At 39.3% G+C, this 11655-nt stretch overlaps 2 non-coding genes across 2 annotated transcripts; both read right to left on the bottom strand.

Annotated features, from left to right (window-relative positions):
* Positions 1-1878: 1878 nt before the first annotated feature.
* Positions 1879-1985, bottom strand: LOC148848837 (small nucleolar RNA R71). Its single transcript, XR_016101591.1, has one exon. It is a non-coding gene; the product is annotated as a small nucleolar RNA R71 (small nucleolar RNA).
* Positions 1986-10810: 8825 nt separating this feature from the next.
* LOC148848836 (small nucleolar RNA R71) lies at positions 10811-10917 on the bottom strand. Its single transcript, XR_016101612.1, has one exon. It is a non-coding gene; the product is annotated as a small nucleolar RNA R71 (small nucleolar RNA).
* Between the last annotated feature and the right edge of the window lie 738 nt (positions 10918-11655).

Below are 11655 nucleotides of genomic sequence, written 5' to 3'. Positions count from 1 at the left end.
ATAGCAGGGCTACTATAGCAGACTTGCTACAGCAAGACTGAACCAGGGCAGGTTTTGAACAGGTTTGTATTACAATTAACATTACTAAATTGGCATTGTGAATTGTCCTGGGCTGATCTTTGAAATTTTATTTTATTTTTTAAGATAGATAGCTCTGATTTCAGCTGTGCATGAATAGAAAGTCTAGCAGATCTGAATGGGTGTGTGCAGCCGTGTGTACTACATTCCAATAAGTGTATATTCCATCAAGGGCTACATTGATGGAGCCATGTTTCTTCTCTTGATACTTGATTGTTCCATCCTTAGTTTCAGTTTTAATGTAGTTTATGCAAATCAAATTTCTCTTCTTCTTTTGGTTCTAAAAAAAATATATAAATAAATAAATAAATAAATCTCAAAATGAGTTCAGATCTGAATTGCATTCATCAATCAGACCTGCACTCATCCAAAAAGATTTTGGTTGCATTGCTGTATTTTGATTTAGTTTTCTTCATTTAAAAAAAAAAAAGTAAAGAAAAGAAAAATAGAAAAAGAAAAGAAAAAGAAAATCAGATCCCAGCAGCCACACCATGGTGAATACAGGTCTGATTTCAGATCTTTTTACTACTGATTGATTTCGGTTTTGTGCAGATCTGTATACAGCATGTTTCATTGCTGATATCAGTAGGTTATCCTGCTGAATTGCTCAGTTTTAGTATGGCTACTCCATCTAGTGTTTGGTGATGCATAGCTCATCAAAACAGTGGGCTCAGATCTGATATTTAGTAGCCTTCCAATATGGAAATCAGACCTGAGCACAACTGTACTGTTATCAGCAGCTGCTATTATATTTATTGTTGTTCTCAGTGGCTTCTGAGATTTCAGAGCTGATCTCAATTTTGTGTAGAACTGATGTCTGAATTACTATCTCACAATCCTTTGTACATTGATTTCAGTTTAGTGTATTGACCTTCAGTAGCACAGAAGAGCCTTTTAATATGAAACTCAGACCTAAACACAATCACTGCTGATCCGCATTTGGCTGTCCTCAGTAGCTGCTAAGATTTCAGAATTGTATATTACTGTTCTCAGTAGCTACTGAGATTTCAGCTCTCAGCAGTTTAGATCTGTGAAATTAAATCCCGTCCCTGATTTCAGCAATATAAGGAAGAGGAATTTGTAAACTGTTGTTCTACTCAGAGATTACTAAATTCAGACCTGTTTGTAAATTGCTACTGAATTCTGTATATTGAATAAGATGTTGATCTGCTTTTAGTTAGCTGCATTTATTTATTTTAGGATGTAGGTTTGTATATTCCAATACTTCACTTTACATTTTTAGTTGTAATAGGATTAGTTATTTATTTTCTTTTGTGAATATTGGCCTTTTTATTGCTTTGACCTTTACAGTTTATGACAAGCAGACCTGAACTGGAAGAGATCCTTTACGACCCGGAGATTGAACGGACTCTCCGTGTCCGTTTGAGAGCTGCTAAGCAAGTCAGACAAGAAGCACAAGAAATGGCTGAACAAAGAACTATGATGGATTATGCCAAGCCCACCCTCACCGGGACTGTCTCCAGCATTATCAAGCCAACTATTGCTGCCAATAACTTCGAAATTAAACCGGCCATAATCCAAATGATACAAAATATGGTTCAGTTTTGTGGTATGGCCCATGAGGATCCGAATGCCCATATTGCTAACTTCTTGGAAATCTGTGACACCTTCAAACACAATGGGGTAAGTGATGATGCCATCCGGCTGAGGTTATTCCCATTTTCTTTGAAGGATAAAGCCAAAGCTTGGTTGAATTCGTTACCGGCAGGATCAATAGCTACGTGGGACGAAATGGCCAGCCGTTTTCTCTCTAAATATTTTCCCCCTTCTAAAACTGCTAAAATGAGGAATGACATCACTACTTTTTTCCAGCAAGAGGGGGAATCTCTCTATGAGTCCTGGGAACGTTACAAGGAGCTACTAAGGAGGGCTCCTCACCATGGCCTTCCGATTTGGCTGCAAGTGCAAACATTTTATAATGGTCTGACCGATTCAAACAAGACCATCTTAGATGCAGCAGCTGGGGGCTCCATAAACAATAAGACTCCCGAGGTTGCCCATGCACTCATCGAGGAGATGGCAGCCAATAACTACCAATGGCATTCAGAAAGGACACCAGTTAGAAAGCAGCATGGCTTTCATAATGTGGATACATACACAGCTCTCTCTGCACAAATAGGAGCACTTAGCAAAAAATTTGATGAGATGCAGATGGCAGCTATGCATGTACAGTATGATAAGTGTGGGGGAGGCCATGATAGCACTGAATTCCAAGTTGGCAGTCAGTCTTTTCAGTCCACAGAACAAGTAGACTTTGTTGGCAACCTTACAAGACAGCCAGGAAATCAGTACCATCATGCCCATAACCCCGGATGGAGAGGCCACCTGAATCAGCATGCACCTAAGCCTTTCCACCAAAACTTCTATCAGCCAGAACTGAAATCTAACTTGGAGGAGCTGATGACCAAGTTCATAGCTAGTGCGGAAAATAGATTTCAGAAAAATGAAACATCGATAAGGAACTTGGAAACTCAGGTTGGGCAGCTGGCACAGATGATTTCAGAAAGGGCTCCGGGTACCTTACCTAGTAACACCATGGTAAACCCAAGGGAACAAAAGGCTGTTGGGAGAATTCCCAATTCAGATACTTAGTCATAAACTGTCTTACTTACTTTTTGTTTTTATTTTTCATAGCATTTAAAGTTTAGTTAGTTTTTCTTAGAATTTAATTGAATAAAGATACTGATCTCCTCTTCTAGTTTGCAAGTGATTTCTAGCAGAAGAAGTTTTCCACCGACAACATATTGCAAAATTTAAGAATGATCTTCAGGGAAGTCCTCTAAATACCTCCTATTACTTGATGATGCTCTTGCTAGTTTTATTGTTACTGCCTAACACTACGAACATTGAGGACAATGTTCATCTTAAGTGTGGGGGAGTGAGCCCAAGGCTAGGGTATGGGGGCTGAAACCATGCACCCTAAAAAAAAGACTGGAACCTCTCAAGTTCATTACTATTTATTTAATGATTTTTTTTAGAAGGAATTCAATGAATTGAGGGAGACTGATGTACTTGTTAAGTTTTTATTCTTGTGAATGACCCAATTTGATATATGCATGAGAAAAGGGGAGCTGAATATGCCTTTCAGCATGACTAGCCCTAACTTCCTTCATGTGTATGGAAGCCCTTGATTTCATTGTTAATGGTCAAGAAAGCTAGTGCACATCTGAAGTGTTGATTCTTGAGGTTCAATAATTGCAAAGAAGGACAAAAGCCCAAATTGACTCCGCTATTTTGAGCTAAATAGTAAAACTAGCAGCTCAGAACATGAGTCCTACCTCAAGTAAGTGACCAGTGTGAGATGGAGCATAAGATGCACTCACACCAAAAAAAAAAAAAAAAAAAAAAAAAAAAAAAAAAGAGAGAGAAAAGTGTGTGAGATGGAGCATAAAATGCACTCACACCGAAAAGAAAAAAAAAAAGAAAAGGGTGAGATGGAGCATAAGATGCACTCACCCTTAGAAATAAGTAATTGTGGTGACAACCGAGGTTCAAAGGGGCACTCTAAAGTTGAACTCTCATTGAGATTTAGTTACAGATGTGAAACTTAGTGAAATTTGATTATTAACCTTGACAATTAAGGAGCTGATTTATATATGAATTAGGAGTGAAGGCTAGACTATGATGAAATTCATATTCTCCTTTCCTCGGATCTGATACATATCTTAAATGGTAATTTACAAGAATAAGAGTTGAGCACTTACAAAAGTTCCCCGACTACTCAATGAATTTCTATCTTAAAAAAAAAAAGTTCACCAGGTAAATGGTGAGAACAGAAGGGGGGAATGTTAAGTTTATGGCTGATGTCGTTGCTTGAGGACAAGCAAAAGCTTAAGTGTGGGGGTATTTGATGAACTTACAATTTATCTATAATTTTTGATGACTTTAGCATGGATTTTTATGTCGGTTTTATTAATTTTTGCCTTAATTTAGCTTGATTGCAAGAAAGATTTCAGGGGGAGCCAAATCAACAAAAAGAAGGCAAAAGCAAGAAAAGAAAACCCAAAATTTATCAAGTTCAGCCCGGCCCAGTCATGAGAGCAAGAGAATTTCATTCGGCCCAAGAAGAGCAAGTGAAACTCTTTGAAAAATCCAAGGGAAGAAGCCTAGCAAGAAGGAAATTTCGGCCCAGCCCATTTTTAGCCCAAATAACAGCCTAGAGTGTAGCCCACTTGAGCTCAAAAGCAAGCTAATTTGTAGCCCAAATAGCAGCCCAAAGGGAGCTAGGGGCGGCAACTCCTAGATGTTTCTTGAAGAGAAGGAGGGAGCACTCTAGAAGGTTCATAAGGGGTGTAATACACCCCATTCTAGAGGCTTCAAGAAGGGGCAAGAGCCCCCTTGAAAAACTATATAAGGAGGCCTCTAGGAGGGGATAAAGTTGTTCAATTGCTTGAGAGGAAGGCTCTCCCACTCTTAGAGGTTCGGCCACCTTGAGAGAAGAGAAGAGAAGAAGGCTAGGCGCAAGGAAGAAGAAGAAGAAGGGCTGAAGGAAGTTCAAGACAAGCAAGCTAGAAGAAGAAGGTGAGTTCGAATTGAGGGTTTGTGATTCAAAGATCTTTTGTAATAAATCATTTGTAGTTTCATTCTCTTTTGATTTGAATTCAGTTTCTTAGTTATATGTTCTTTCTTCTTTCTCCTTGTTTCCATTCTTCCTTGATGTATTTCAGCTTGTAAAATTTCAGTTCAGCAATTTAATTCATTTTGATTCATTCAAATGGTCATGCATTGTACTTGAAGTTTCTTGAATAAGGGTGTGATTGTAGATTAATTCGGCCAACTAACCTTCAAAACTCAGATCTGAATTCTCAGATCTGAGATTGCAAGATCTGAATTGCTTGAAAGAGAATTTAGATCTGCAATTTTCAGATTGGGCGAATTAATCTATAGCTTGGAATTCCTAGAGTGCTTGAGAGAGACTCTAAGAATTCAGATCTACTATTCAAGAACTGAATTGAGTGCAAGGTTAGAGATAACTTGCACAATTCAGTTGGTGATCAATTCAGATTTGAATTGATGCCTTAGAAGTGTTTGAAGAAATGCATGCATGGGGATTAGATTCTTGCTAGAGATAGAAGAACCGTCACTCATGCATAGGATGAACATGCGCTTGAGAGAGGCTGTTCATGACCTTGGGGTTTCACCAAACCAAGGCTCAATCATGATTCATTCGAATGATCCAAATTGATAGATTGCTGAATTCTGAGATTGACATTTACTGCTTACTCTTCTAACCTGAATTGAAGGCAATTGGACCAATGATTTAGATAGATTTTAATTTAGGATTTTTTTAGCTTTCATTAAAGTTTTGATTTATTTGTTGATCAGATAAGAAGTGCTCAATTTAGTATTGGTAATTGTTTTCTAAATCCTCGTGGGAACGATACTTCACTCACTACTTTATTACTTGAACGGCTAGTGCACTTGCTAGTGTCACAATGAGCCACACATCACATATAGTGTAGGATTAATTGAATCTTTGAACTGGACCAGATTTCTAGTATTGCTCTGGACCTTGGAGATTGATGGGCAAAACTGGAAAGTTACACCCGACCCCTAGACTCGATTATGATACTGCACTGGGTGTCGGATTAGGCTATCTTTGATGTACCAATCAGTGAGATCCTTAGTAGGGGTCAAAACATTGGTATGTTGGGACAGTCTGAGAATTCATTTGAGTGGGTGATCATAGTGATAGGATCAACCCCTTTGTCGGACAAAGGTAATGATCAGGGATGCACTCTCACTAATGGAAACCAAGACTACCGGCAGCCGATTTCAATCGTTGAGATTTGTTTTGCAAAATATATTTTATATGAGATATAAAAGTATATATATTATGGTTTCGAAATGATTTGCAAAAGGTTTTAATTCCCGGGATCCATATAAGCAGAGAGTGCAACACTGTTCTTTGCAGCCGAGGGAGAGGTCCTCTCTTGTCGGGCAGTGTATGATCATTATGGGCTGAGAGGTTAAGTATAAGACCATTGAGGATAATACCTGATGGGCTAATTGCATCTACCCATAGTCCCTGGGTGTTACAAGGTGGCTTGGCCCAAGGACCACTTAGGGTAAGTGTTGGGCCCATAGAGCCCATCTAATGGGTTTTCAAGGGGTGCACTGTCCATAACAGTGTATTCGGCCATGCCATGTAACAAAGGCCGGGCCGAACCCATGTGGCTGATGTGTAGATCAATGTTTGGGTCCCACGCTATACAAGGAAGCCCAACTGGGCAGTAGTTTGAAAGGCTAAATGAATACATAACCTTAAATGGGCCCTAAGCCCATTTCGAACTGAGCTAATTTGATTAATCACTTAAGGGGTAAATTCTGAGATGGATCAACTGATAGGATTGGGCCCAGACCCTATCCACTTAGAGAGTCCAAGATCTAAATGAGATTTAGATCTAGAAACCTCCTAATTAGATTAGGAGATGGCTGATCTAATCTGCAGATAAGATAAGGGTTGTCTCTTATCTTAAAGGGACTACTAATCCAAATATGATTTGGGTTAGCAACTCCTAATGGGATTAGGAGTTGATCCCTTTAAGATTATAAAAGGAGAAGGGGGCGGCAGCCTTTAGACATGCAAGCTACACACTCTTGTCTTCAGAGCTGAGATTACTAGAAGAGAGAATTCTGCACCCTACAAATACTCTCTTGCTGCATCCTTTTGCAGCCGCCGCCTACAGCAGTTCGATCTCCAGTTCTTGGGAGAAATCAAGATTGGATCTTAATACCAATCTTTTGGAGAAAAGATTGGTGGGAGTTGTATTCACAAGCCATCCAGTTGATTCTTGCGAAGGGTCAAGTTCTTTTGGAAGAACACTTCTGATTCTGCTCCACCTTGCACTGCGCCATCTTCAGTGGGAGCAGATTTTGGATCCTTCCTTGGGCGTGAACACCTCCATTGGGAGATACTACTTCTCTGTATCAACTATTATCTCTCCCTACTCCTTTTGGTTTAGATCTGGTTCAGTTTATGGTTCAAGAATGATCCTTGAAAATATGATTTTCTAAATGGGGAATTCGATTCCCAGTTGAAGGGAGAGAAAAATTTTTGAAATTCGCCCCCTTATTCCGCAATCATTGGGTGTCCATGTGATGGATTTCCTATCCCTTCAGTGGTATCAGAGCCATGGTTCAAGTATTGAACCATTCTGTTTCAGATTTGAACCTACGCAAATAGGGAAAAGGCATTCTACCCAATTTGCGCAGATATGGGTTTTGGGAAATTTGTTCCCAAAATTGATGGGCAAATAATCTGAAATTAATTTTATATAAATCTGATTACTGTTCAGAATAGTTCTTTATGATTTTCTTGATTTATGGGTTGTTCGTACAAGAGGAGATCGAATTCTTGATTTGCGCAGGGAGAACTGCAAGATTTGTAGTTTCTTGATTAATTTATTACAAATGGTCTGTAAATAATTTTTTTTTTTTTTTAGACTCAATGTATAGGCATTCGGTCTGATGTAATTATTAATAGAAATATGATTTCTATTTATTTTTATTTTTGGATTGAAGATGGTGGCGCAGAAAAGGAGATTTCGCAGATGGGAGACATAAAATCTGCGATTTGCAGTTTGTTAAACTACAATCTGTGATCTAACCTCTGTTTTGCAGGATGGAGTGTGCGAACAGCCCTGATTAACTGATTCATGATTTTCTTTTATCATTTATTTAATTTCAGATTATTTTATTGAATTAAAGATTTAATTAAAGATCAAACCTTAGACCCATTCGAACCAAGATTGGTTCAAACTGTTTGGACCAAATCTAGGGTTTAACAAGGCTGAAAGTCAGCCATATTTTTCCCACTAATGGGCCTAAGGATTGATATTTAATTAAATGGTTAATTCGGCCCAACCTGTAAAGGCCCAATTTTAAATAGTTAAAACTGCTAAAAGCCCACTTCAAAGGATAAAGCTATATGGGCCGAACTGGGTAACCCTAATTCATCCCATATACCTAGATAATATTAATGGTTAATATTATGGATTTTTAACGGGCTTCCAATGGGCCTTACAGATAATTAATTGATTGGATCAATTTATCCCTGCATGAGATGTATGGATGTATGATGTGCTGCGTACATGGGCCATAAGTGTTGGGCCCATGCTCATTCGACAGTGGCTCTTGCACACACCATGGCTGAATGCATATCATTGCCATGGTGTCCCTTTTGGTTATTGGATGACCTCCCTCAGTGGTGGGCCCCACACCTCATCAATTTATCCCTGCCAATTTAAGGCCCACCGAAATCTGACTTTATGAAAGTCAGTGGGAGCCACTTTGGTTTGACCTAAATCAAACTAGGGCATAATTAACTGTTCCCTCTAGCTAATATGAGTGCAAGTGATAGAAGATTCATATGATGAACTCTCTAAAGGCCTTCCATCATTAGCATGAGGATGAGTCCTTCAGTAATGAGGAAACGCACCAAAAATTGAGCTATCCATTTGCTGTTGGGCTTGTCTAAGTGTTTCATAAGATTATAGGGGCGTCATAGACCGATGTGGGAGGGGCTTCACCAGAAAATGGGAACTCTCTCACGGTACCTTGGCGTTCACGAATATGATGGGTAAGCACTCACTGGACAGAAAGGTTTACCTGAAAACGGCTCTGAACCTTGTCTGACAGAGGCTGATGAGACGGAAAAGAACCCTATTTTTGTCCCCTAATTTTCATCTTTTTTCATTATTTTAACACTTAAATGCACTCATTACTCTTGTATTTCGATTCAGGGCAATAAAGAAGGCAATTGGAAGGAAACATGCCAATTCGGGTGATTTTGCACAGTTTCGGCGATAGTCAGTGATCTGGGCCTAACTCACAATTCCGGACTCCGAATTGGTCAATTCAAGAAGCATTAGAAAGAAGAACGAAAGGTCCACAACTTTTATGTTTTGGGTTTTGACTGATTCGGTACACATCGAGTACGAAACCATGCCCGAAGTCGGAGCAAGAGTCTAGAGTCCTAATTCGGATGTAATCTCCCAAGAGGGAGAGTGTCTTATTAGATCTAAACTTTGAATGTAATCCTATAAGGATAAGAAGGTTGGGGATTAGATAAGAGATAGGATAGGATTAGTTCAAAGAAGATAAGATCAAGACTCCCTAAAGATAAGATTATCTCCTAGAAGGAGTTGGAAAGCAGCCCTCTCCTTTGGCTATATAAAGAGGGGGGCGAACCAGCTCTAGCATCACTCATTCCAAGATCCAAGAGATCATCAAGAGGCCAAGAAGCTCAAGAAGGTAGTTCGGCTATGGAAAGCATGGAGATTGCATAGATCATGAGTAGTTAAGCTTCTTTTTCTGGTTCAAGAGGGGAGGTTTGATCGTGTCATTGTGATGTTCTGTAGTTACTTTATTTTCTTGCTTTCTAATTCAAGTATTCATTGATTCTTGTGTATATTTTTATTAGATATTGATGTTAATTAGTTTGACAAACTGAATTAATGTTGATTTTCCTATTGCTATCCATGATTTCGGTGATCCGTAATTGTCACAAATAATGGTACAAGTAGCAATTAGGTTGATATCTTTTTGGGTTAATTGTTCGTGACAGCCTTTGACCAATGTTTTATCATGGTTCAACCTAAAGGAATCGATGGAACAAAATTCAATAATTGCAGCTATCTCAATTATTGTTATTTTGGTTTAACTATTTTCAAAAATCTTAATGCTATCATTGTTTAACATGGAACGCTATCGTACCCAGTTGAGTGGTGATAAGTGTTGATCGAATGCTGGGTTTGGTCAACTGAATTAGGAAAACACAAGGTTTATTATGGCTATCCTAGTAAATCTAAGGTTAAATGCTTGAATTGCAAAAATGCTTAATTGTACTTAGGATCGATGGCCAATCGATTCAACCCAAACCCTTGAACCAGAATTTGGTAAGATTGAATTTTCTCTTGTTTAGTTAGTTTGTTATTCATTTAATTTTAGTTATTAAAATTTCCCACACAATTACTTTATCCATTCGGCTAAGAGATTACTGATTTGCTCCCTGTGGGATTCGACCTAGTACCACTTTTACTACAAATATTTTATTGTGGGACTAGTACTAATTTTGAGGGCTTCGACAAACCCGCCAAAATTTTGGCACCGTTGCCGGGGAGCAACGTTAATTTCTTAGCTATTACCTTCTTTTGTTATCTTCTTGTTTATGACTCGTGCTTCTCAACGAGGTGAACTTCAGTACAACCCCGAAATTGAGAGGACCACCCGTCGTTTAAGGAAGGAGGCAAAGCAAAGGAAGGATCGCTCACCTAAAAGGGTGAACTCAGATATCGATCTACCCACTTGTGATTTTTCCATCTTCGAAGAAGTAGAAAGAATGGCTGATAGAGAGAGGACATTAAGGGAGTTGGCTGCACCAATTATGAACCAACAACCCTTATGCATCACGTACCCCACTCTTGAGGTAGCCTTTGAACTCAAATCTGGTTTGATTCAATTATTACCTATGTTTCATGGTTTCCCAGGTGAGGACCCTCACAAACATCTAAAGGAATTTCATGTCGTCTGTTCAAGCATGAAACCCCACGGTATGACCGAGGACCAGGTAAAACTCATAGCCTTTCCATTTACTTTAAGAGATAAAGCAAAGGATTGGCTGTATATTCTCCCTCCCGGTTCTGTACGCACATGGGATGAAATGAATTGGATATTTTTAGATAAATATTTTCCTGCATCCCGGACTGTGAATATAAGAAAAGAAATATGTGGAGTTCAGCAGTTTGGTGGTGAGACATTATATGAATATTGGGAAAGGTTTAAGCAACTTGTTGCTAGTTGTCCCCACCACCAAATTCCTGAACAATTGTTAATCCAATACTTCTATTGAAGGGCTTCAGCCCATGGATAAAGTATGGTCGATGCAGCCAGTGGAGGAGCTCTAGTGAACAAGACACCTGAAGCGGCGAAGGAATTAATCTCCAATATGGCCGAAAATTCTCAGCAATTCGGTAAAAGGACAAAAGGTACCATTAGAAGTGTTAACGAGGTAAGCCATGCAAATTTAGAAAACCAGATTTCTGACTTAACTGCTTTGGTTAGGCAACTAGCTGTAGGACAATTACAAACTGCTAGGGTGTGTGGTATCTGTTCGATCCATGGTCATCCTACGGACATGTGTCCATCATTACAAGATGGATCGATGCAGCAAGTAAATGTCGTAGGAGGATTCCCAGGGCAGCCCCAACGAAAGTATGATCCCTACTCCAATTACTACAATTCAGGGTGGAGAGATCATCCAAATCTAAGCTACGGAAACCCAGGAGGACAGCAGCAGTATCAGCCCCATTTTTTCAGTCAACAGCCCCAGTTTTCAACACCCATCACAGCGCAAGGCCAACCCCCGAATTCAGGTACATCATTAGAAGATATAGTTAAGGCTCTAGCTACTAATACTCAACAATTTCAACAAAAAACAAGAGCAAGCATTCATAATTTGGGGAACCAAATCAGCCAACTTGCCAATTCCATTAGTAAGTTGGAGGCGCAGAGCTCCGGAAAACTATCATCAGAAGCGGTAGTCAACCCCAAGGA

This window comes from Nelumbo lutea, chromosome 6 (genome assembly GCF_056320005.1).
Source record: "Nelumbo lutea isolate HS-2025 chromosome 6, American lotus-T2T, whole genome shotgun sequence".
NCBI lineage: Eukaryota > Viridiplantae > Streptophyta > Magnoliopsida > Proteales > Nelumbonaceae > Nelumbo > Nelumbo lutea.
The sequence above is the reverse complement of the archived record's forward strand: the minus strand, read 5'-3'. Positions and strand labels throughout refer to the sequence as shown.